Below are 24,447 nucleotides of genomic sequence, written 5' to 3'. Positions count from 1 at the left end.
AAGCACATAAACAAAATGTAATTTTCTATGCAATTACAGAGGGTCACACAAGAATATTATGTTTTAGAAACCCACTCAAAAGCATATTGCTCTGTAAGAGCCCCATCCAGAAAATGGTTCCTCACTTTAGTAAAGTTGCTCATAAGCATTGCTGGGAGTGGGGCCTACGAGACATTTTCCTTTTTATGCTTTCTTAAACAGTTTATGTGATAGTAACAACAGGAAGATAAATTACTTTGAATGGTAGCAATTAGAGAAATAAGGAGTGTGATAGATTTACCATGTGGAAAACATCTCTCACACATTTTCCTACAGTCATTAAACCTGCTTTTAATGACACAACACCGATTTCAGAAAGAAACAAAGTTTATTTGATGAAAATAAACAAGCTGATCAACACTAAATACTTCCATACACATGATAACAATGTTATGAACTCTAAATACCTTGGTACTTTACACTTCTACAAGACATTAAATTACAATGACTGTCTAATACATGCCCACTGGTAATTTCTAGGAATTCCTTAGTTTCATATCAATGTCCTTAACCATATATCAATATCACAATCCAGAACATGCCACTCACTTGAAAAAATTATTACAAGAAGCACTATCAAATGAGGATCTAAGGTAAATAGGGGATACTGACCCATTGCTGCAGAACATCACATTCAAACGTCACCCTACACACACAAAAGAAACATTGTGGATATAGTTTGTGTCAACACATCTGAGGTCTTTTCATAAACACTGTTTAAAAAGGAAATTGAAACCCACTTTCAAATGAAAGTCAATGTGCAGGTACGTGCATACTGGATACACAAAATTCATTAAATACAAAATTCATACTGTACATTTAAATGAAAGAAAGAATGTGCAGTATAAGACTGATCTCACATTAAAATAATAACCATTATCTTAAATGTTAAGCAAAAGTTGGTTTGCTCCATTACACTCAGAGGAGGGGGGGAAAAAAATCTACCAAACATTGCTCAAATAAAATATTTTCCAACATCACAGTGTTTATTGTAAACCCCGAGATTCTATTTTAGGATATGAAAAGATTTTCTCCAAACATCGTAGAATGTCACATGAAATGAAAAGAAGGAGGGAAAAAAACCAACAAAAACAAAGCAAGAAGAAAAAAAAATCAATGTTAGACAAAATTTTCCTCTTTAGGGGCTAACTTTTAGGCCCTGATAAAAGTTTAGATCAATACTCATACCAACATGAGTGGAGCAAAAATGCCCCTAAAATAATATCTGTGACAAAATTGGCACATACATATAAATATCTAACTATACAGCTTTGTATCTGTGACCCTATTTCCCCCTAGTTTATATCCTACTTCAAGTATTCGGTTGCAGAGTTAAGGTAAAGACCTGATTGTAAGAGACACAGACGATTGTCCCCTACTGCGACAACAAATCTGTCATCAGAAACCTGTTTTGTTGTCTGAGTTTCCAAGTGCAACATTTGTCATATGTGCTAAATATACTCCCAAAAGCTTTGCTGTTTCAAAAACAAAGATCTAAAATGCCGTTGATAGTTAAAGGACAAACTTTTTAAACATGAATGAAATTGGGATTATCTACGCTATGCTAATTCTATACATTTTATTCTATTTACTGAAGACAGTCACATCCAGCAGGACTCCTGCTCAAATAAATTGCTCCTTGATTGCACCGAGAATCATGGTACAAATAAAATATCATTTCTAGACGATAATTTTCAGGGGATTACTATGTATGGCTCATGTAGGATGTTTAGGGTTAATCGCACCAGAGGTTCAAAAAATAATTTTTCTAAATTCAGTGCAAGACTTTAGGAGTATCCATTTAGATTTCTTTTTTTTTCTTTTTTTTTCTTTTTTTTTTTAACAGCAGCAAAGAAAAACTACTAAGGATTAAGGCCACCCATGCTTAAATTTATTGTTTGTCCTTTAAAAATGCAGATATTCTATTTCCACTGCCATCAGCATGGAAGCATTTCTTCCATGGACAAAAAGATGCCTCAACAAAACAGCCAAACATTTGCACATGTTTGCCAGACTGACTGAAAATGTTTGTGGAGTCAGAAGGAACCTCTCCTTGAGAAGTGGTAGAGATCTGACTGTCAGTTAAGAGTCTCTCACTGAATGGAACGATTTCACATTTCTATTTTTCCTTGCATGTGCTTTAAATTTATTTTACTAGACACATTTTGTTGACACAAACAGCCTTCAAGTGCTGTTTGTTCATTGGTATTTTCTTTAACATCTAAGATTCATTGGGGTCTGTGTTGGAGACTGTTTTTCAATGCAGAGAACAATAACAAACAGTTCCACATTTACAGGAGACCTAGTGCATATACTGTATTCACAGCAATCTTATCTTTATTTTTGTTTTTGTTTGTTTCTTTAAGAGTCCCAGCTTTTATTGTTGAAAACATGTATGCATTTGGATGGTAAAAGGTTGATACATCCTTGTGTACATGTCCATATATACACACACATATGTATTTATATACACTTCAAGCTTTTACCATCCAGGAATAGATACATCTTGTATATAATCATATATTTATGTTCAAATTAGATGTCCTATGCATTGTCAGAGACACACACCATATTTTCATAAAACTAAGCTTTGTCATCAGTTATTAGTACCAAAAATTGATTTCATTTCCAACCTGGCCCAGAGCTTAATACCAGTTATAGTATCAATATTTGGTTTTGGTTTGTTTTTAATTTATGTTATTTTATCAGCAGAGAAAAGAAAACAGAGGAGGGTAAAGGCTTGTTTTTATTTTTTGGAAAAGCCTGTATCTAACTGGGGGTAAAGTTAATGCCAACACCCTTATATAGCATTTTACTAATACCTCTTTGATAATCTAGTGCAATAGAAGTGATACTTTAGAATAGACTAGGTAAAATCAGCAAATGCAGATGCCACATCTAGGGAATCTGAATTACCTATTAAAATCAATATTAATTTACCAAAACTTTGCTAAATAACCTGTTTAACTGAACTTCATGAAACAACTATATTCTGAACAGATGGTTTCTTTGTAAAAACAGTAACTCACAAGACCCATTAAAGACAGAAATGAAGCTGTTATAATTTCTGCTTGAGTCTCCTTCATTACTTTCCAAAGTATCTAATTTCACAATAGACTACAAGAAATAATGGAGAAAATGCTAATTAATGCAGCATTTCATTAGATATCAACCTTAACATTCATTTTCTGCATCTGTGATCTTCTCCAGGATATCATGGTCATGTTTGGAGATCCAATGCAATAGATTATCATTGTTACCTTCCAGTGCTACAGTTTTTTCTTCCTTTTTCACTAGTTCCTCTGACAACTGTAACAAGGGAAAAAAAATTCCAATTAACAACATGACTGAAGCATCCACAGCATCCTAGTTCTCATCTAATCAAGATTCTCATACATATGAGTGGAGATAATGCTTTTCTAGGGGCTGAGGATTAAGTAAGGCATTTAAATTCAATTTGAACCCACTTATGTTCATAGGGTGGCAATTAGTTTTATTGCTAATTTGTATGACACGCCTCCCCCTACATGGGAAATATTTTAAATTCCTAAGATGTCAAATTTTGTTGTGCTTGTGATTCTGCAAACAGTGAGTTTTATGATCTTGTCTATAAGCACAGTAGCTTTGAAAGGGAAATGCTGTTAATAAAATTAAATATTTTTCTGTGGGAACCATTGGTTTATTTCCACCCAGTTCCATGGCAGGTGGGAATGTGCAGCACCTCTACCAGCCTTCCAAAATTGAAGCACCATTTTCTTGTCATATTTTAAGCACTTTGAACTCACTTTAATTTGCAAAACAGCGGAGAAAGGTTTTATGGACCCAAGAAGCTCAGATTTGCAGAAGTTAGAACACACAGCAATGTGTTAGGAGGTTTTCAGCCACACACCCACTAATCACAGGTGCCCTGCCTGGCTTGGCTGGCCCTGCTGAAACCCAGGGGACTGCAAGAGGGAGCTGGTGTCAGCACAGCTCAGCCAGTGGGAAGAATCTTCCTGCCTTCCACCAGCTTTGGGTGAGACTCTGTCTGATTGGGACTACAGAGAGAGGCCTCAGTGATTTCTGTTGGTTACTTTAGCTGTGCTGCAAGCAAACAGCAGGGTATGCTTGAACAGAGAGCAGTGAATTGGTCTTATTCACATTATCTGTATATCAGATGAGTGGGAGGAATCAGATTATTCCTTTAGAGGGCAGTTGTTCATTTATTCACCGACTTTGTTCCTAGAAAATTTGAAAGCATTATGCAGGGGATTCTCCATTACTGCCATTCCATTTATGTAACCCTAAAAGTTTCCAAAACATCCCATTTTTCGAAAAATAATTTGCCATACAATGCTTAGGGTTTTGTATACAGCTGAAAAGTTGGGGTTTTTTTAAATAGAACTATTTGATTAAATTTCCCTTTTAAAAATTCAGAATCTAATATTTATCAGAAAAAATATTCTGTGAGTAAAGTGAAACACTGTTTACAGAATAAATTATCATATTATTCTAAATCCCTATTTTCAACTTCACATCTTGCTGGAAAGCACACATAACAGTTTATGTCATACAAATGTAGATGAATTTTACTTTTGCAGTGAGCAGTTGGTACAATTCTTTTGGTCAGAACACTCAGGGATTAATCCAAAGCCCACTGAAATATGGAAAGGTTCCCACCGATTTTAACAAGTTTTGGATCTGGCCCTTGAACAGTCTAAAAATGACTTCTGCAGAGCTGGAAAGCCAGGGAGTTCCTAAAGTAGATCATGTTACTAGTTCTGGCACATAAAATCGTTGCAAACTTTTTATGAAAACTGTAAGTCAGCGTATGCATTACGTTGGTGAACTGTGCATAGCTCCCATTCTTTTGTGTGCTGAGAATTTCTTAATCATCATTCAAAGAGATACTGGGGCAGAGGAAGCACACCTGTAAATGAATGAGGAGAGCACATTCCAGAAACTGCAGCACAATAATGCCTAGGTTTTTAAAACTACAATGTAATCACAGCAAATCTTCAATGTAGTTGCTATTTTCCAAGCTGAAATTTCTCTGCAATTAACACTTTTATGCTTGGAAAAAATAAGAACCCAGAATAAAGTGTCCAATCTGAGGAACAGCAGCAAAGCACAAAATGCACTCCCTCTCCAGCCTTCGCCTCAGATTTTCATTGGGGTTTTACTGCAGAATGAAAGCCCCCAAATAAACCTCACCCACTTAATCAATCCATCCATTCATCAGGAAACCATATATGTATTGGAAGTGTAACAAAAACTTGTTGGCCACAGGTAGGAAATGCAAAGTATTTCTCAAGTAAGTCAAATAAATATATAAAAGGATATTGCTGTCAAATACCAACTGAGGTTGAGTAAATTAAATTTATATTTGTTTCTTCAATGCTGCACTTGGTAAAAGTCACTGAACCTCTAAAACAGAAATAAAGTTTGGTAACATGCATTGGGCCTGAATTCAGCAGTGCTCCAGCTGAAATTAATGTCTTATGAGTTTGGCACCTCTGTCAGTCCATTAGATACTAGTCAATGAAAACAGCAGAAGGATGTGAAGATATAAAAGTGTAGTAGCCCACAAATATTTGTTCAGATTGTTTTTCCTTTGGATAAAGACACCTGCCTGATTAGTACTTTTTACCTCCAATCCTTTCCTCTCAGCAGTGATTTGCAGAAACAAGCTGGAGAGGGTGGGTAAACACAAAGGGGTTAAAGGGGAAACTGTTTAATAACAGTAGTAAAATGCAGGCTATTTTTGACATCTGGGTTAATGTCCATTATGCTCCATATGCTTTCCAAATGTTTGCAACAAGCACCCAGATACAAAAACAGATACCCATTCACATAGGCTTAAATTGCCCTCTCCTAACCTGTTACACATGGTACCTACATAAAAGGCCAACAACTGATATGGTAATTAGTGAGTAAGAAAGAGAGGGAATAGATACTTTATTGCAGGGAACTGGTATCTGACCAAATGTTAGCAGAGAAGGATATCATTAATGAAAACCTGTGAGGGCTATTTCTGTTCCCTAATCTACGACAAGGCCTCTGCACTATAATGTGACATCCTTGAAAAAGCTGTCAGGATGAATTCCTCAGTTTCCTTCTCCAGACTCATTCATCATTACTGCAATCAGAGTACCAACAAATGATGGGAAATTATTTCATTTTCTGGAAACAAGTAACGAGACTGGAATAAGGCTATAACTCATAAAGTCTTTCTCAAGTGATGTCCTGGAATTTGCCTATGCCTCTTGCAACAACATCATGTAAATTATAGGAGGGAGAAAAAAAAAGCATTCTCAATTTTTACCTTTGTGCAGAACCATGAAAAGAATGACTCTATTAATTAAGAAAAAGCCCTGACACTCTAAATTCTGCCTCTGCTGCCAGTCTATTGTGGGACTAAGGAAAAAGTAATATCATTTTTCTGTGTTTAACTTGCTCTCTGCTACAGCAGGCATAACATCAGGCTCCTCACAGGAATTTGCAAGGCTTAATGTTTGTAATGCGCCTAAAAAGTCTTGGATGAGTGCTAAGTATTATTATTTTTCAGTTCCTGCATTTGATTAAAACTGAAATAACACAGTAAAAATTAAATTAATATATTAAGTTACAAGTAAAGAGCAAGCATGTGGTTTGTGGAGCTACTTGTAACACTTTTAATACGAACATGTATTACAGAGTAGGTGATTCCCAAGGTCTGTTCTGACATGTACCATGTGGGCATAACTTAACAACTGAAAAACCCCCCAGAAGTTTGATTCAGCCAAAAATCTGTTCGTGGCTTCTGTGTGAGCTCAGAGCTGGGGCCAGGGGGAGCCCTGTGGGCTGCTTTCCCTGCCCCTGAAGTGCAGTTGCAAACACAATCACAGCCCAGATATTTGCCACTCAGCACAAGCAACAAAACTGGGTAGCACAGATCTGCTGCAGGGCTCGCCGCTGCAGAGGCCCCTTAACACAGGATGTGACAATGGCACGACATGTGCTGTTTGAACCTCCCTGTCACTACAGCCCAACAATAAATGCTGGTTTTGCTACTTCCTCCTGGCCTAACTCTTGAGGAAAGAAAGAAAACCCACCTCTCACTTTCTAAAGAATACAGTAACCTGTTAAAGCCTGTTATATCGACATGGAAATCTCTAGTGAGGAGGGCCAAGAAGAAAAATAATTAAGGCATAAATTTGTATCCAATCTACGTAGAAAATTTTCAATGCTGAGATGCCAAAGACACCTAAGACACTTGTTGAGCAGAGTGAAAAGGTAAAATCTAGTTTAAATTTATAGCATTCCTTCAGTGTCCCTCTAGGAGTTTGGCTTTTTGCCAGTGTTCCTTGTTAAAAATTTGTTAAACGTGTTTGGCATTAATGCAAACACAAAGTGCTCATTTGTTACAAATTCTATTGGAATGCATTCATTTAAGGCAATGAAGTAGTTACCAGAAAAGAAAAAATGTTCATTAAGTACATTTTAAAAATACAATGATGTATGCGGTGCATAACTATGGCGCCCCAGTGGCTATATAAATATCTGACAGAATAACCACAAGTTGTGTTTGGTTTGAAATTGGAATCTCTTAAACAGAACCGATAGAACAAAAACTGGTTTTGTTTGTTGTCAAAACTGATGTTAGTCTTTCTTGTTTAGATCTAGTTATAATTACCAAAGTTTTGCCATACAATTTTTTTTTTTTGCATCTCAAATCAATAAAGCCCACAGGTTAAAGTAATGCTCAAGGAAGTTTCTTGATTCTAAAGGTAAGTGCAGCACTGCACATTATCTGGAGAACACTGGACACAGAAAGTAAACACCCTGCTTGGAGGAGAACAAATTTTAGTCATTCTTAAAAACTCCACTTGAGGAAATGTTACCTGGGAGATCTGCAACTGTCTGACAACATTCAGGTTCACCTCAGCAAAAGGTGCTCTACATCTTTCCGAAAATAAAGAGCTCAGACCTAGTTAACAACATCCAATACCAAATCTCTCTTTTATAATAATGTGAGATATCCCTGGTAATGATAACTCTTGATATTGAATAAGCAACTCTGAGGTCTGTTTCTTAGATATTAGAAAATATCATCTTAGCTATACTGTAAAACTAAAACCATTTTTCTCTTTAGTTTTTCAGCTACTTAAAAAAAAGTTTAAAAATGATAAACGCATAAGTAAAACATATTCAAAAGAAAGATCCAGAAACTGTGTGATTTAATTAAATATTAAAGGATTCACAAAAAACCATCAGCATAAAAAGTTATTTATAAAGACAGAATTAACTTTGCTTCAATTCTGGCAAAGAAATTATTTATCCCATTTGTTGCTATTTATGTTTTAAATTCATTACACAGTAAACTTCAGAAGGATCTGCAGCTGGTGGTAGAATCACTGCACGAATGTGATGAACTTTCCATATTGCTATAATGCCAGAATTGTTAATCTTAGTTAGGGATAAAAGCAGATACCATTGGGATGAATAAAATCAAATGGATTCAAGCCCTCTAGACAGTAAGAGTCCTTGAAAACTACTGTACAATTATATCATAAAATTAGATGAAGTTTATGAACCTTGAGACTATTTGGACAAGGATGCCTTCTCTACTGGGAATGTTTATAAATCAATATTAGACAAGTGCTATATGAGTTAAAAGACAGCTATTTCTTCTTAGAACCTTTTTCTTTTCATAAAACAAGTCCCATCCAAATCAAAACTCTTCAGAAATAAGAGAAAACTCAATACATATCCTTCAATCTGTCACTTGGACACTGAATTAAAAAGGGGGAGTGTTAAGGATGGCTTCAGAGCAGGACTTTTCAAGGGGCTGAGCTGGAGTGAAGATGATGGAAGAGTTTCCATCGATTCCAGGAGACCCCGCAGCCGCCCAGGGAGGCGGCCGGAATTCAGCAGCGCGGGGCACCGGGCGCTTTGTCAAGACGTTTATGACTTCCTAAAGATAGAGCACATTAGGATCATTGTTACTTTTTGTTGTTGTTGTTATTTAAATCGAATTGAAGGGACAAGAAAAGAAGAATTCTTGGGTTTAAGTGCCTCAAACAGCGACGCTCCCATCGTGCTCCTGAAAGCGATCGATAGCAGGGATCACTCTACGAAATTGGAAGGTGCCTTTTCCATCGTGGCTGATGTGGAATGCCATTTATTCTCCTGCGCGGGATTAATTAGGGGCCTTTCTTTGGGTTTTTTTGAAGATCAAGGTTTCGCGCTCGCTGCTGCCTAATAACACGGTGTGCCTGCCCGCCACCTGGCCCGGCGCGGCTCGCCCGGCTCCGGCGGCGGCACCGCCTCGGGCCACGGCAAGCGCGGGCAGGAAACGCCGCCACGGCCGCGCTTAACCCGCGCTCTGCCGGCCCCGAGCCGGCCCCGCGACCGAGCAGCGACAGTGGTGCCGCCCAGAGCCAGGCCACTGCCCCGGCGGGGGGACAGAGCTGCCCCGGGCCCGCGCCCCGCTCGGGGCCGCGCTCGGAGCGCGCTCCGCGGCCAACCCGCGCAGCGCCGGGAGCCCCGAGCGCGCACAGCGCCCGCGCCTGCAGCCTGGGAAAAGAAGTGGTTAAATAAACGCTGTGTCAAGCCCCCAATCTAATAAGTCATCTTATTAGGAAGTTGTGATGCCCTGTTTGCCCTCGCCTGTGGCTTGTCTGCTCCACTGAAAGGTCTCCTGCTGGGACCTTTGTGGCATTATACGAGGTAGAGAGGGCTGCTGCAATATATGAGCCTTGGTTTGGAGCAGCCAAAACAGCAGGAGAACTAAGCTGCAAAGAATTAAACATGTAACAACTTTGTAAAAGCACAGACAGTGATTGAGGTTGGCCCTTTTGCTGTTGACACATTCTGGCCCCTGTAGGTTGTGGTCACTAAGCCCATTAGAGCTGCAGTGTGGCAACATCTAGTTCAGCAAGTTCAATGTGTTTCTGGTTTATTTCTAAATACTGGATGCAAGCTGGCAGCGATAGGAGAGTGGAATATGGCACCAGAAATATGTCATAAACACAGTCGTCATTGTCAGGGATGTGAAATTACTTTTCAAACTATTTATTTTTGGCAGATGGAGGGCGGGTGTATTTTTGCACTTTGTTAACTGAAATTTAATTGCAACTTGCTGCATGTTTTGTTTAATCAAGAAAAAAAAAGAGACAGGAAACCTCAAGATACTGTTTTCTCTTAAGAGAGAAATTTTCTCTTACTGTTTTCTCTTAAAAGAGAAAAATTTCACTGGAGAGAGAAATCTTTGTTGCTAGAAATTCACTGCAAAATAAAACCAGAAAAAACCAAACCAAATAAAATCTCAGCTTGGTTAAGTTTCACTTATGAGCATCCACTTATTTAAATAACTACTCCCCATTGTACTTTCTTTTCCATTTTTTAAAGATAAAATATACATTTAACTCAGACTTTAAAAACTAGGTTGTGAAATGGACAAGAAAGATTAATTAAATTAATGAAAGGAGGTATTACAGACATAATGAGGGGTGGATTTAAGTTCTAAACCCTAATACGCAGAATAGAATGCACCTTCCCATCTCCTTGTGGACCACACTTTTTCAGGGAACACTGCAAGGTTTCTGCTGCACATTGATGAGGATGCTCGTGGTCCCTCAGCTCCGAGGGCTCTGTTTGCCTCTCCAAACTGTGTTGTGGTCCCAGGTTTTAAGAGTCCCTGCAGATTCATCTCTGCCAGGAGCTACCAGTCTGTGGATAGGGAGCAAAGGATGAGTTGGCTGAACACTTGTGCATCTGAAACATTTGTCTCTCCCTGGAGCCTGTTAGTGCTGCCCCTGCCCTCCTCCCCAGATGAGGCAAAGCTTATGTAAGAGGTGAAATGTGAAGAGAGGGATAAAAACAGGTCACAGCTGAAGGAGGAGGGGAGGGTTTGGCAATCTTCTGTTCTTTGTGTCTGCAGCACAGGCATTTCCCTGGAGCTGTCCCTGTTTTCTCCAAGGGCTTTTGCTCAGGTGTGGTCGCCCTTTGGGTGCCCCCAGCTCTGGCAGCACAGCTGAGCTCCAGCTTCTGCTGACCCACAGAAATGACTGCCACTCCTTTTGGAGGGATGAAAATTATGTCAGGGGCAAAGCACATTCTTTCTTTGGCCACCAGTAATGAAGGAGCACTTCTTTTCTGTTCTTAAGAGTTTGCCTGAGCCAAACAAGGTCAGAGCTGTGGCTTTTTCTCTGGATTTCTAGAATTTGTAGGAGGTGGGGGTTTTTTTCCGCCATCTTTTGAGATTTGCTGATAATTTGTGACTAGAAGGAAATTCTTAAAATCTCATACATATTTGTCTGGTTGTAGGGAGTATGATTGGGGTTTTACCTCATGCATCCTACCAGAGTCAGTCAATATTTAATAGCTAAAATTGGCTGGCTGTTGTGCTTGGATAACTCTAGTTACTGTGGCTGCTACCACACTGTTGTTAGAAGCATATTGGTTACTAGAATTTGTACCAGAGTAAATACTAACAAATTTGGTGGTTGTGGAGAGGAAGTTTAATCCAAAAGCATCCCAGCCAGTGAGGAGGCACACAAGGGCTGTACTCCTTCTTTTGATGCACCCAAAGGCTGGATGGAGTTGGGCAGAAGTGGTGAGGGCTGAGTGCAGTTTTGAGGTGTTTTATGTGTGTACCTATTTCTGCCTTTAGGAAAGGGGTGGATCCTTGGCCAGGCCTGAAAAGTCTTCTTAGAAATGCTGGACATAAGCATGGTGTCCTTCAGGCACACGACCAGTAGGTTATTGAAAGTTTGCTGGGGTTATTTTTTCCTTAACCAAGGAATAACAAGAAATTAAATAAAGATGCATTTCATGGCTTATACTTGCTTTCCCAGTCACCTCACATTTCTCATCTTCTAAAGCTGAGAATAAACTAAAGAGTTCAGGGTATTGCTGTGACTATCCTGGATCTGAATATCTGTGCCAACAGCTGTATGTCCCACCTATAGTTCATAATTTAGATAAACCATTAACATGCCATTTCCTTAGTTTGTTCTGCTAGTTAATAACCCAATACTCACTGAAGTTATCCTATCAGGTATATCTAAATACTGATTGTTCTGTGGAAGGCATTGTGAGGTATGCTTATTGTATTAATAATAATAACAATATAAAAGAAATCAATATGTAAAAGTATAGTCAGAGTTCTATTGTACACAAAAAGTCTGTTTTACAGAACATGAAATATACTCACCTTCTTCCCCTCCAAAGGATCCTAAATATATATTTTTTATTTTGCATAGCTCATGATACGAAACTGCTGATAAAAATGGTGCCTGATAGTACAGTTGCATCTTTTAATGTTAAGAAGAAAAAGATACAACTAAGGCAAGTGTTAGTAGGTTTGGTCTGTTTGAAGACCAATGCTGGATCCATTTAAACTCCTTCAAATTGCTAAAGCATTACAATGACTGTGTGTGGCACTGGGAACAGGACCATACATGCTCGACAGCTACTTATTTTTTAAATACCCATCCAAGTAACACGCAGCATTTTGAAATCTAACTTGTGTGGTCTAATTATGCAATAATTTTTATAATTTAGGCCCCAATATTATGAGCTTCTCCACAATTATGGCTCTGCCCACGCATTTCTCAGTGCATGATAGGGAAGACATAGGGGCCAGCTCTGTTAAACATACAAACATATGCTTCAATTTTTAAATTTTTACTCTATGTGAGACTTAAAAATGCACTTAATATTAAGAAAAGGCTTAAGGTCCTGAAGGGGACCTTAGTGGCTTTCATTCAAAACTAAAGGCATACATATATAATTCCATGCAGACTGAGGACCCACATTTATCAGCATTCCAATGATAATGAGCATCACATAAAGGGAAATGATAAAATAGCAGTAAGCAAAAATTTGCTCCCTCCCAATCTTCAAACACCACCTTTATAATCACTGTACACTCAAAAACATATATGTGTGCAAGAGTTGGAGAGATCAGAAGCTAAGACTGCAAGATTTCCAAAGATACTCAAACCATCCATGCAAGTGTCAAATGACAGGTAAATATGTACAACTAAAAATATGAACTTCATTATGAAATCATATAAAACTACAATGGTGACATTTGCTACTTGATGCTATTATAAAAAAAATTTATGTATTGCAATTAAACTGTTTAGCAAAACAAGACAAGGAAATTAATGAGCAAGAATAATCACCACAATCCATTGCTAAATACAATTTACACTGAGCAGTATTTTTTTCCAGACAACACCTATTTCTCTATGCCCATTTTCTTTCTCCTCTCAATCTCCCATTCCAGACCTTGTCTGAACTTCTCTATTTTTCTACTTGCCTAAACTTGATTTCTCCCCACTTTTTCTATTCCATTCTCTGCAGCAGAGCTCTTTCTGCGCTGTCACCAACCTCTGCCAACTCTCTGCTGAGAGGTGGCACTGGACAACAGCTGGAAATGGTGTGACAGCACCACCCTCTATTTTCCCTGCAGTTCTTGCAGAGCAAGATAAAACATGACAAGAGTAGTTCATAAAAAGCAGGTTTGAGGACAGTAATTTGCTAATTAGAAACAGAAGATACTCTTGATGTGCATGCACAATTGTGTCAACCCCACTGAGGTAAAGGTAAAGCCCAGAGTGGAACTTAATTAATGGAAACAACTTGGAAAATAAGAACCATGATGGCAATGCATAAATTGTTCATTCCTCCATTCATTTTAGGGAGAGCAACAACTAAACAGATACTTACAAAAAACTCTTCACACTAAAACAACTAGAAGAAAGACAAAATAGTTTTAGGGCTACTTTCCAGAAACTTTGTTCTTACCAACTCTCTAATTCAAGAGTGTAAAAACCATATTTGACAACATATCCTAATTTCTCATTAAACACTCTAAATGCAAACAAAATTATCTAACCCATTTAATTCTAATTTTCTGAATTTTTCTTTTCTTACACTTGCATATCCTGCCTCATTTTCTATAGGAACTTCAAGATATAATATATAGGTCACCACTTCCAGGTACACCTCTACATTCATATTTTTAAAGTCTGTAAATGAGACACAGTGGCCTGCAGAAAAAGCACAGCTGGATCATTATTTCATATCTGAATGCAGCATGTTGTATTATGAAAATGTGAGGATTAAGTCAAAGAATGCAGTTTCACCGCATTTTTTATGAGGAAATCTTGTTTTTACAAACATTTCCAGAGATCAAGCTAACTTTTTATTAATTTATCTAAGCTACTCGTTCTTTTGAACAAGTGAACAAGTGTTGTTTTTTTTTTTTTTAGAATATACCTCAACTGTAATTTATCAATTCTTTTATCATCAAAAGTCACTGTTTAAGCCAGGAATAGCTTTTTAGCAGAGCTCAATGGTTAATCCTGCAAAAAACAAAACAAAGAAAAAACAAAAACCAAAAAAACCCAGTAGTTTCTCATTCAAGTCACAAGTTCACAAACAGGGGATGTGAAAAAGGAGCAGAGGAGGAAGAGGGTCACCTGTGTCCTTTGCAGGTTTTTTTCTCCAATAGAATATTTGGGGATATTTCATTTCATTAAATGAAATCTTACTTTGAATTCCCCAAGGTATGCATCTCCCATCATCAGGCATTTTCACAGTAATGACCAGAAAATATTTTATAGGCTCATTGTAGAAAATGCAGTTTGTTCCAGCAATAATTTCTAATTTATCAGTCTTCCAAATTTCCAAGTGTGGGTCAGGAACAGTTCACACCTTCCAGTGTCCCTGTGCAGAAGGGAAGGGAATGAACCCTCCAGGCTCCCTGCAATGCAGGTGGCCCTGGGAGCTCAGGGCTCCTGCCAAACCCAGAACATGGCATTTAATGGTCCTCAGGAGGCCAATACCATCCAAAAACCACTTAGCACAGCTCCAGTTTCATTCATCCTCGTGGTCTCTGCAGCTGGCATGGCAAGCCTGGCCAACAGCTCCATGATACCCAAGTCAGCATTGCTTGTGTTCTATCCAGGGCCAATGCCAGCCTGTTGCACCCAGTGTCCATATTGCAGGAAAATTTACCACTCAATTCATCTTCACCCCCTTTGGATTATTAATGATTTTACAGATTTATCATTTTTCTATTTCTTTCCCAAACTGAGTATTTGTATTGCAATAGTTTCTCTTTACATAGAAACAATTTTAAATCTCCTTTTTAAAACTTTTTTTTTGCCTTTGTTGTGCTCACTGCTCTTTCTCAGTGGCTTATCAAAAATGGGTAGAATAGCAAAGATGTGGGCAAGCCTTGAACAGGTAGAGGGGTTAAAATTGGCTCTGTGTTTAAATAACTTTTTCTTTTCTGACTATTTATTACATTGTTTTCCTTTTTTATTACTGCTGCAAATAAAGGTAAGCTTTTAGAGGACTGTGCACAGGAATTCCAACATCCCATCCTGAAGAGTAATTGCTAATATTATATTCTGATAATTACCATACAGTCTTGGGATTGCTTTTCTTCCATATGGTTCATTTTACATTTATCTAAAGGTAATTACATCTACCCAGTCCCTCAAGTCACTGCAACCTAGATTTTGCATTTTCAGAATTCCTTTAGTCCTGCAGAACAACAAAATAGATTTCAAAGCCATTTTTTGGGAAATTCCCATTAAATATATCTGGTTTCTCAAAAGAATGAGCTGAAACCTGCAGGGCAGCTGGGATGGAGGGAAGGCAACAGACACAGCTCCACTCTGTGCATAATTCAACAAAGTGCCAAGCCATGCTTGTGGAATCCTTTGCTGTGCTGGTGCTGCTGGCTGACACAGTGTCAGCATTTTTCAGCATTACACCACCATCAGCCTGCACTGGGACCCTTTAAAACAGCTGAAATAAAAGAACTCTTTCTGCATATTTATGCCATCCTGCTTTGAGCACTTCCTGTTGGCCCCAGTAAATCTCTGCTAAATTTCAATCGACTCTCGTGGTGTTCCAGCTGTTAGATAAACTTCCAAGGGTATTTTTGTGACAGGTACAAACTTAGACAGGAAATCTCAAGAAGAAATCCTAAATTAATTATATGTCAACATTCAAGCCACAAGAAGGAGCAATTGTCATAAATTTTGGGAAGTTAGAATCCAATTTTAGGTGTAAGTGCAAAAAAGTTCACTGACTCATTTGTGATTCAGTGCCAATAAAATATTTTATATTCTTCAGCAGTTCACTTTTACTAAACGTAGAAGGGAAGCTAAGAACAGTGAGCTGTATATTTAAATCACATAAAAAAATTCAGATGCAAACTAATAACAAATTGTAGATCAACAATTTATAATTCGGAATTTCTTAATCTTACCCCACCTTTTTGAAAACATATACTACATATAAACTAATTCTGTATTAAATGAAAACATCTTCACTACCTAAAAATCTGATAATGGTACCAAGAACATCTTTCTGCAATTCCCAACAGCACAGACTGCATCTCTCTTCTCTCTTCCAAAGATTTTGGTTTTGTGAATGCTGGGAAGGACAAGTAAGGAAGGGGTTGAGAGAGCAGAGAGTGCTCTAACAGCGCTAACCCAGAGCATTGCCCATGTTTCCTGGACTTTAGCATTGCTATGGAATTCCTGAGAGCTTTTCCCATCCCTCTGCAATGTGTCCCTGGAGAACCTCAGTGGTGTCTGGGGCACACATGGGTGAGGGAGCTCAGCAGCAGCACGGGTGGCGCAGCTGGCAGAGCTTCCACATCCAATATCCCAAACATTTTCCTGCAATGCCCTTGGGGTCCTTAACCCTTGCTGTGCTTTGCAGACGTGCTGCCCTAGCAGCAGTGTGGGTTCCTCTCCAGGTCCACCCCTGTTGCAGCCAGGGCAGAGCTCCCAACCCCGAGCAGCTGAAAAAGCCAAAAGCTGTGCACTGAGTCAGCTGCTCCAAAGCGACCCTGTGCTTGAACCTGGCAGGGGGCCCTTCCCAAACCTGTCTGCCTAAAAACAAAAGGGACAGTTTTGAGACACCTGTTGTCTCAGTACAGAGAAAAATGTGTCATGGCAGGGGGAGAGAGGGAGCAGGAGAAAATCCCATGAAGCTCCGCAGGCTGCACTGCTGGATGCAGCTTTGTGGCACATGTGGGAGATGCTTGTGGTCCTCGTCCTGGCACCAGGTCTGTCCCAAGCTCTGGCAAGCAGCCGAGCCCAGGGCGCTCTTCCAAACCCTGCAGCCACTGCTCTGGCCCTCAGCAGAGCTCCTTGGATAGGGAGTGCAGGGAAGAATCTTTGCTCCACACGGGAGAGCCCAGCAAGGAGCTGCAGCCACCTTCCCTAGGCAGAGGCAGGAGGAAGCAAGCAAGGCAGGGGATCTGCTTTGCAGCAGGGAGAGCTGCAGGTCAGAGGGAGAGCAGGATAGTTCAGGCTATTGACAGGAGAGGCAAGGAAACAGTGATCACACACCATGGGCACAAGGCCACGGCTGAGTATTCTCCTCATAAACAATGTTCTTCCACACAATGCAGGTAACAGTCCCTGTGCTTTACTGAGTACTTTCTCTTCCCAGACACTAAAAGGATCCATCTTACAAATTATTTCAGTGGAGATACACCAAGTAGTCCCAGGTAGCAAACACTGAGAGCCCCATCTGCAGCCAAAACTGGGCCCACAGCACAAACACAAACACATCAGAAATCCTGCAAGGAACCAGCAGAAACATACTGCACTTAGCTGACCACCTTGATTCTGTGTCTCTCAAATACCGTGGATAAATAACTACTTATGTCACCCTGGGAGAAAAGGAATGTATGATATGGCTATGAAACCACCTGGATTTTTTATATATAAAAAGTGTTTTCACTACTTATGGAAAGCCAGACATGTAAATTACATTGCCCTTAGCAGGAAAAAATATGTGCCAAAGACCATGCCTAGGAGCAGAACTCGGGAAGAATGGGGGTATGGTCATGCCAGCTTTGCAATGTTTTCTTTTACAAGCCTGTTTTACTGCTGAGGTGGGGAAGACTAGTGTTATTGCTTCCTCAGAAAGCTGTTCTCACAGCTTTCACTATAGGTCATGAAAATCTTATAAGGTCAGACAATCCTGCAAGATTTTAACAAATTGAAGGTTTAAACGTGTTCCCAAGATTTTGGTTATGTCTGTTTCTAAGATGGAAAGTAATCCCCTTAACAATGTGCATCGCCTGGGAAACAAGAATTAAATAAAAGCAAATCTGGAGATCTGAATTCAGTACCTTTGAAAGTTTACACAAATTTGTTATCAAATAATTTATCTACTTTCAGCCTTTCCACATGGACAGATAGAGGTGGCACCACCAGCAAAACTACGCCTGCATGTTCAGTACATGGCAGTAAATGGACTTTGCCTGCTCCCTTGGTGCTGATTCTGTGAAGGTCATTCTGCAAGAGCAAGAAGATACAGCCACAGCAACCTATGCCATTAGAGGTCCCTTCAAGGCTGATTGTTAGCATTAGAACATTAGCACTCTGGGTATTTATCAAAATGTGGACACCAGAGTGGCTTGAAGTAGTTTCACTTCCTCTTAAATGATAATAAATTGGCAGTGTGAGTGTTGACTGCCTGCAATGCAACTTCATTACTTCAGAGGTTAATGGAGCAACCTCTCTCTGTTGATCTTCCTGTCACCATTGGCTACAAAAGACTCTCTGACACAGTGCAGTTTTCAGGAGAGGCACAAGTACAACAGAGATTAACCACATCAAAAAGAATACTGTCCCACTCCATTATATTCTGCAAAGCTGGTGTGCAGCAAATTGCAGTGGCCAGCAGTGTCATCTGCCTTGTCTGACAATGAAATCAGCATAAAAAAAGGTGATGATGCTGTATTAGAGACAAACACCTTTCAAACATCTTAAAAAATAATAAAAGGAAAAAGAATGAAAAAAAAGGGGAAATAAAGTAAAAAGAAGGAAAAAATATATAGGAAAGAAGAAAAACAAACAAATGAGGAGAGGATAAAATAAAAATTTTAAAAAAAGAAAATTAAAAAGAAGATAATACTTTAATTATAATGTAAATATTGGAGCCGCTGACCTTGAGCTATTTTTCACTAATTCTATAAAATTCCTCTTGTATTTCTTACAGAAAGCTACACAGTGAATTAACCTAGCTATTATCCTTTTGAATGCTGGATTTGTGATTTTGCAGGAGATGAAAACTGACAGGAATGGAGCAGGAGGTGGCCATGAGATTCAAAGAGGACTACATTTAATACTGGCTAAGTGAATAACCCTGTGAATGAAAATGTATTCATTTAGGGAAATGTGCCTCTTCTTGTTACAGGTTACTGCCCTGAAATGCCTGGCAGGCACGTTAACTTTCAATAATTCATAACCCCTGTTGTCACTAGCACAATGAACATGTCCCTCACAGCTCTGAACAGAGACCATTGCCCAGGGAAGCTGAACATTCTGTACATCCTATATATACACAAACACCTGGAAGTCACTTCCCAGAAGGGAGCTTACTCCTGTCCTACCAGCAGCATCCACTCTGTCAGGAGCACAAACCCAAATTCACAGCACACCCAGGTTAGTTTTCTTTTTGTGACCATGTGCATGAAATACAATGGCTCACTGGAAATGTTACATTTTGTTCAATGTTTCTGTTCTCTTCAGCAGATTAGCAGATGAACTGAAAGTGCATCAGACATGCAATTACAGCACTGCAAATGCATGCACACATCCAGTAATTACATGTGTGGTTGTGCAAACCATTCAGGGGTGTTCCAGGTCACTCGTCTCCACTCTCCACTTTTCAACCCCACCAGTGTCTGGGATGGGACTTAGCCAGTCTGACAACAGCTCTACAGCAAATACATCAAATTCTTGTTGAACTCTTATCTTTTGGAAGTCTCAATTAGAAGTGAATACTTTTGAGCATGAAACTCATCAGCCTGAATGAAAGCATCAACTTTCTACACACACACAGTGGCAGGTACTTCTTGTTAGAAGAAACACTGATAATAAAGAGTGTCTGCTGATAGCAGAAGGGAGGAAGACCCTACTGGAAATTATAGGAGATAAGGAAGATTGAGATTTCTTGCTGGAGAAGCAAACAGAGGATCAGATTCCAGGATGGAACTCCTCCAAACACTAGGGCAAGTGTACCTTCTTCCCAGCCTGTGAACTAAATGTTGTGAACAAGACAGGATTCAGCGTTCAGCTCTGATTGTGTCAGTGGCTCCTTTTGAGACCCTGGGCAAGTTGCTTAATCTCCATCAAGATTTTCTCATTTGTAAAAACCAAAAAGCTGCTACTAAACCTAGAGAAGTCCTTTTCAAATTACAAATCAAAGCAGAATATCAATTCTACACTTACTTCTGCACTATTACACCATTTTCAGTTTCTTTAGGTTGATAAACATATGCAGTATTATCTGAATTCAGGCTGATAAGGAAACATGGCTTATATTTTAAAAGCATAAATTGTGGATCTGGATGGAAAATTTGAAAAAAAGTTAAATGTTTTACTTTCACAAAGTATTCAGTCTCTCCTTAACTTAACGTCCTGAGATCTACCAGTTTGAAGTCAGGTTTTTAATAGCTGCTATGCAGCTGTAGAAAGACAACCCTTTACTGAAGGATTTATGTAAGAATTAGAAAGACACCTCATCCTTGGAAGTGTTTAAGGCCAGGTTGGATAGGGGCTTTGAGCTACTGGCCTAGTGGAAAGTGTCCCTGCCCATGGCAGGGGGTGGAACTGGATGAACTTTAAGGTCCCTTCTGACCCAAACCATTCTATGATTCTATGAATTGAAAAAAACAAAAATTGGTAGTTCAGGGCCATGTTGGCTCCATGAATGTTAGAGCTGAGAGCATCTCTCCCATAAATATGCCAAAATCAAACCAGGCATTTAAGATTGTCATCTTAAATGTGCTGCAGTGCTGCAGCTTCTAAAAGTTCCCATTTCTAATACCTCAAAAAGATACTGTTCTACTGGAAAGAGTTTGAGAAATTACACAATGGCATACCCATATTAATTGAATATGAGAGTGTAAAACAACTCTTAAATATGGGAAAACTCCACCTTCTGCATGCAAAGAATACCAGATGCAGCAATATACACTTCAAAGCTACATTGCTGCAGCCACAGCTTTCTTTGTAGACTTTCCTTTGAAGAAGGAACTTTATGGGTAAGTGGGTGCATAACACTCACAGCTACACAAAGCTGTTCATCCTTACACCATAACCCTTCATTTTTGCTCCAGTCAAAAACAGCAGCTAAAGAGTGGCTGGTCTATAAGTTAAGAAAATATTTTTGGATATTTGAATTTAATTCCAGCTTTTCTTCAATAACCATAGATTTTTTTTTTGTACTTATTTTTTTAAATCTCTAAATCAAGTTCAGCTCTACTGAAATGTTGCTGCTACAATGCCAATATATATTATAATGCACTGCTAACATAATGTTCAAAATTGCATAATTCCATCCTGCATCACAATGAATACTGCTGTGGATACCTTTATATAAAAGCACTTCACCTGAGCAACCCAGAGGAAGAAAAAGCCTATTAGGTATTTCAGAATCTCTTCAGTACCACCACCTAACAAAACATGTGACCTTGGACAAAGGTAAGTTTTAAGAAATAAAAACTTGTATCAAAAATCCCAATACAACAGCAAGTTTTATGTTTTCTGACAAAGGAGATTATTACTGATATCAGGTGTCAGTTTTTATTGATGTCAGTTTTATTGATAAGATTCCTTATCCCCCAAAACTGAAGCACATCAGGCACTTTTATCTGAGAGGGAGCAGTTCCCATTCTCAGCACATCACTGGAGTAAAAACAACATCCTTAACTGCAGAAGTAACTGAGTATAGAGAGATTATAAAACAACTACTGTTAACTACACTTTAATTACATGTATGGTTCAAAAAATGTCTATGGTAAAATAATTATCAGTATTTTAAATATTTCACAGTAAGGAAATATTCTGGATCTTTAGAATAGACTCTGACTTTGCATTCTCAACTTTTTTCTCTAAAAACACTTCAGTTTTTTCTTAATTAGAATTTTTAACAACCAAAGGCAGGAAACTTAGAGGGAAATCTGTACTAATGTATTTTTCAATGAGAGGCAGACTTTAGAAGGATTTTCTTTGTAAAAAAGCAACACTTTTTTGATCTTTATCTCCATTTGCATGGTAGAAGTATTCAAAGGAGTGAAGTATTACAGTCATTAGTAAGTAAAAGAGATATCAAGTGTACTAAACTCCAAGATTATCCATCAGAAATGAAACAAAACCAAGACCATACAAGTATAAGATAGGCTCTTTTTCTGCTGGCTGAAATCTTTCATATGATATATAATGCTGGCAAAACAGAATTTTTCTATTCACCTTTTCCCTATTGAAAAGCAACTCACTCTTTATCTAACCTTTTCTACACCACCATTGAAAATTATATTTTCTGACTCAAACAAAACATTGTTTTTCTTTCTGCCTCATATGGCTAATAATAAAGACTTGAGGTAAATCTCCCTACAGCTGCTTTCAGTTCATTTTAAGTCAATGAAACCTATATAATCCTGTAATACAGTCAATTGTTTCTTTTCCACTAGGCCTGAAGGGCTGCAAGCTTAGAAAGGGAAGAATTACTGTTTTGCTTTTAAGCACCTATTAATATTTTGCCCCTCCAGCAGTTCTTTTTTTCCCCTTTGAAGCCTTTTTCCCACTAAATTAATGTTTAACAATTAAATCAAGCTGAAGGAGATCTTAAAAGATCTAGACAATTACTGATTGGGTAGAAGAACAGGCCTTTAATTTAAATGGGAAACATCTCTGAAACGATGGTATGAGACCCCACAACTAATTACATAATTTTCTGCATCTGAGAAAACATGGGCTGAGAGAATTCAAATAGAGACACACATGGAATACCAGGAAGAAAAGCTGGAACTCTAACATCTTCCCATCGTCTTTGAGAAGAGAGCAACTTGTAGAAAAACAAGCTTTGAGCTACTAGATAGAGTAAAAATATAACTTTAAAAAAATATTCAAGGGATGGCATCTCTTTTTCAGGCAAATATTGCCAATACACCCAGAATGGCAATCCTAAGTCTCTATGTAAACATCACAAGCAGGCCTAAGAGCCCTTTCAAAAGTGTGTATTCTTTGTATATATAATATACTTTTGTGCACTTGTGAGATAGAAGTGTTCTGCGTTTCCTGCTTTCCTCCATAGCAATGTGTACGTTACCTTAAAAATATACCCACAGTAAGGTATGATAATGGAGGATTTCTCTTAGGCCTGGATAAACAGAGTTTGTCCTGAATGAAAATCCCTAAGCTGAACTCAAGAGCTGGCTAGTGGCCAACTCCTTTGTCAGAGCCCCCGAGCAGAGACCTGTCCTGCCCCCTTGGTTCAGGCAGGTCTGTGGGCACTGAGACCTGCTCAGACCTCACAAGTCAATCAATGGGTGCTATGACCATAAACACTGCTCTTTTTCCCTCCTAGCCCAAGGAGAATACTGTGATTATCTTGCTTCTTAAAAGAGGCCAGACTGAACTGTGGCCAGGCAGTGTTTGGTCCAAATGTGCATTGCTGAGACCTAATTAACGTCAGTGACATTATCCTACATCCAACAGCGGTGCAGAAGCACCTAAGGGCACCTGCTGGGACATCCAAGAAAATGATGGATCATGCCAGCAGGAACTGGATATGTCCATGGTGTGAAACTCCCCACACTGGATATGTGCCTTTTAAGTTTGTCCATCACACCAGCATTAGGGACAGACGTTCAATGAACTGGACACCTAATTTCCCAACAGACCCTCTAAAGTATTTCCAAAGGAATCTGGCTCTCACTGATTCCAAATATACAAGAAAACAGCAGTTTTAAAGAGAGATACTTTATGTTGGTTCCAGTTAAAACAGAACAGCTGAACTCTCAGAGAACTTGAAGGTTTTGTTTGCAGTTTCAATGTTGACCAAACTATAGCTATTCTTTAAACATTTCAGAAATTGCACATTTTTCTCTGATGATCTCAAGTACTTCTTACTACAAGACAAGGCACAGGCAAATGAATTAATAAAAATCCCAACAGATTCTCATGATTCAAATACGTGCTTAATATTTCAGATAGAGTTTTCTCTAATTTTACTCATCCCTAGATAGAATCAAAACATGATTTGAGGCAAAAAGTGTTATTCAGTTTTATGATTCATCAAATAATTTTGAAGCACTGAGCACATTTTAGCTCACCATCTGTTACATAACCCCAATACAAAGTAAAAAATATTCCGGTTTTGGCTACAAACCTGAATTCCATTTTCAGAAAAAGGTTGGGATGACAAACAGACACTATGAAGGACACATTCAGCCAACAAAAAAACTCTAGCACTTCCAGGAATTAAGCCTCTCATTCCTATAACAAAAACCATCACTAACATAAGAAGGTCATGTCCTTTCCCGCTTTTAATATTTTTTTTAATATAAATTCTTTAGTATCTTTCTATTACCCATTGTAAATG

The 24,447-nt window shown here is 38.7% G+C and overlaps 1 protein-coding gene across 4 annotated transcripts in view; it reads right to left on the bottom strand.

The window, feature by feature from the left end:
• Positions 1 to 348: 348 nt before the first annotated feature.
• The window catches only part of ERC2 (ELKS/RAB6-interacting/CAST family member 2), a 406,794-nt gene continuing 382,695 nt past the window's right edge, over positions 349 to 24,447 (bottom strand). For all 4 annotated transcript variants that reach the window (XR_010784376.1, XR_010784377.1, XR_010784378.1 and 1 more), the window contains one exon: positions 349 to 3,348. The gene's annotated coding sequence lies outside the window, so the exon portion shown is untranslated. The remainder of the gene's footprint in view (positions 3,349 to 24,447) is intronic.

The sequence above is a fragment of the Molothrus aeneus genome, chromosome 12 (genome assembly GCF_037042795.1).
Source record: "Molothrus aeneus isolate 106 chromosome 12, BPBGC_Maene_1.0, whole genome shotgun sequence".
NCBI classification, from domain to species: Eukaryota; Metazoa; Chordata; class Aves; order Passeriformes; family Icteridae; genus Molothrus; species Molothrus aeneus.
Note: the sequence above shows the minus strand (reverse complement) of the source record. Positions and strands in the feature narration are given on the sequence as shown.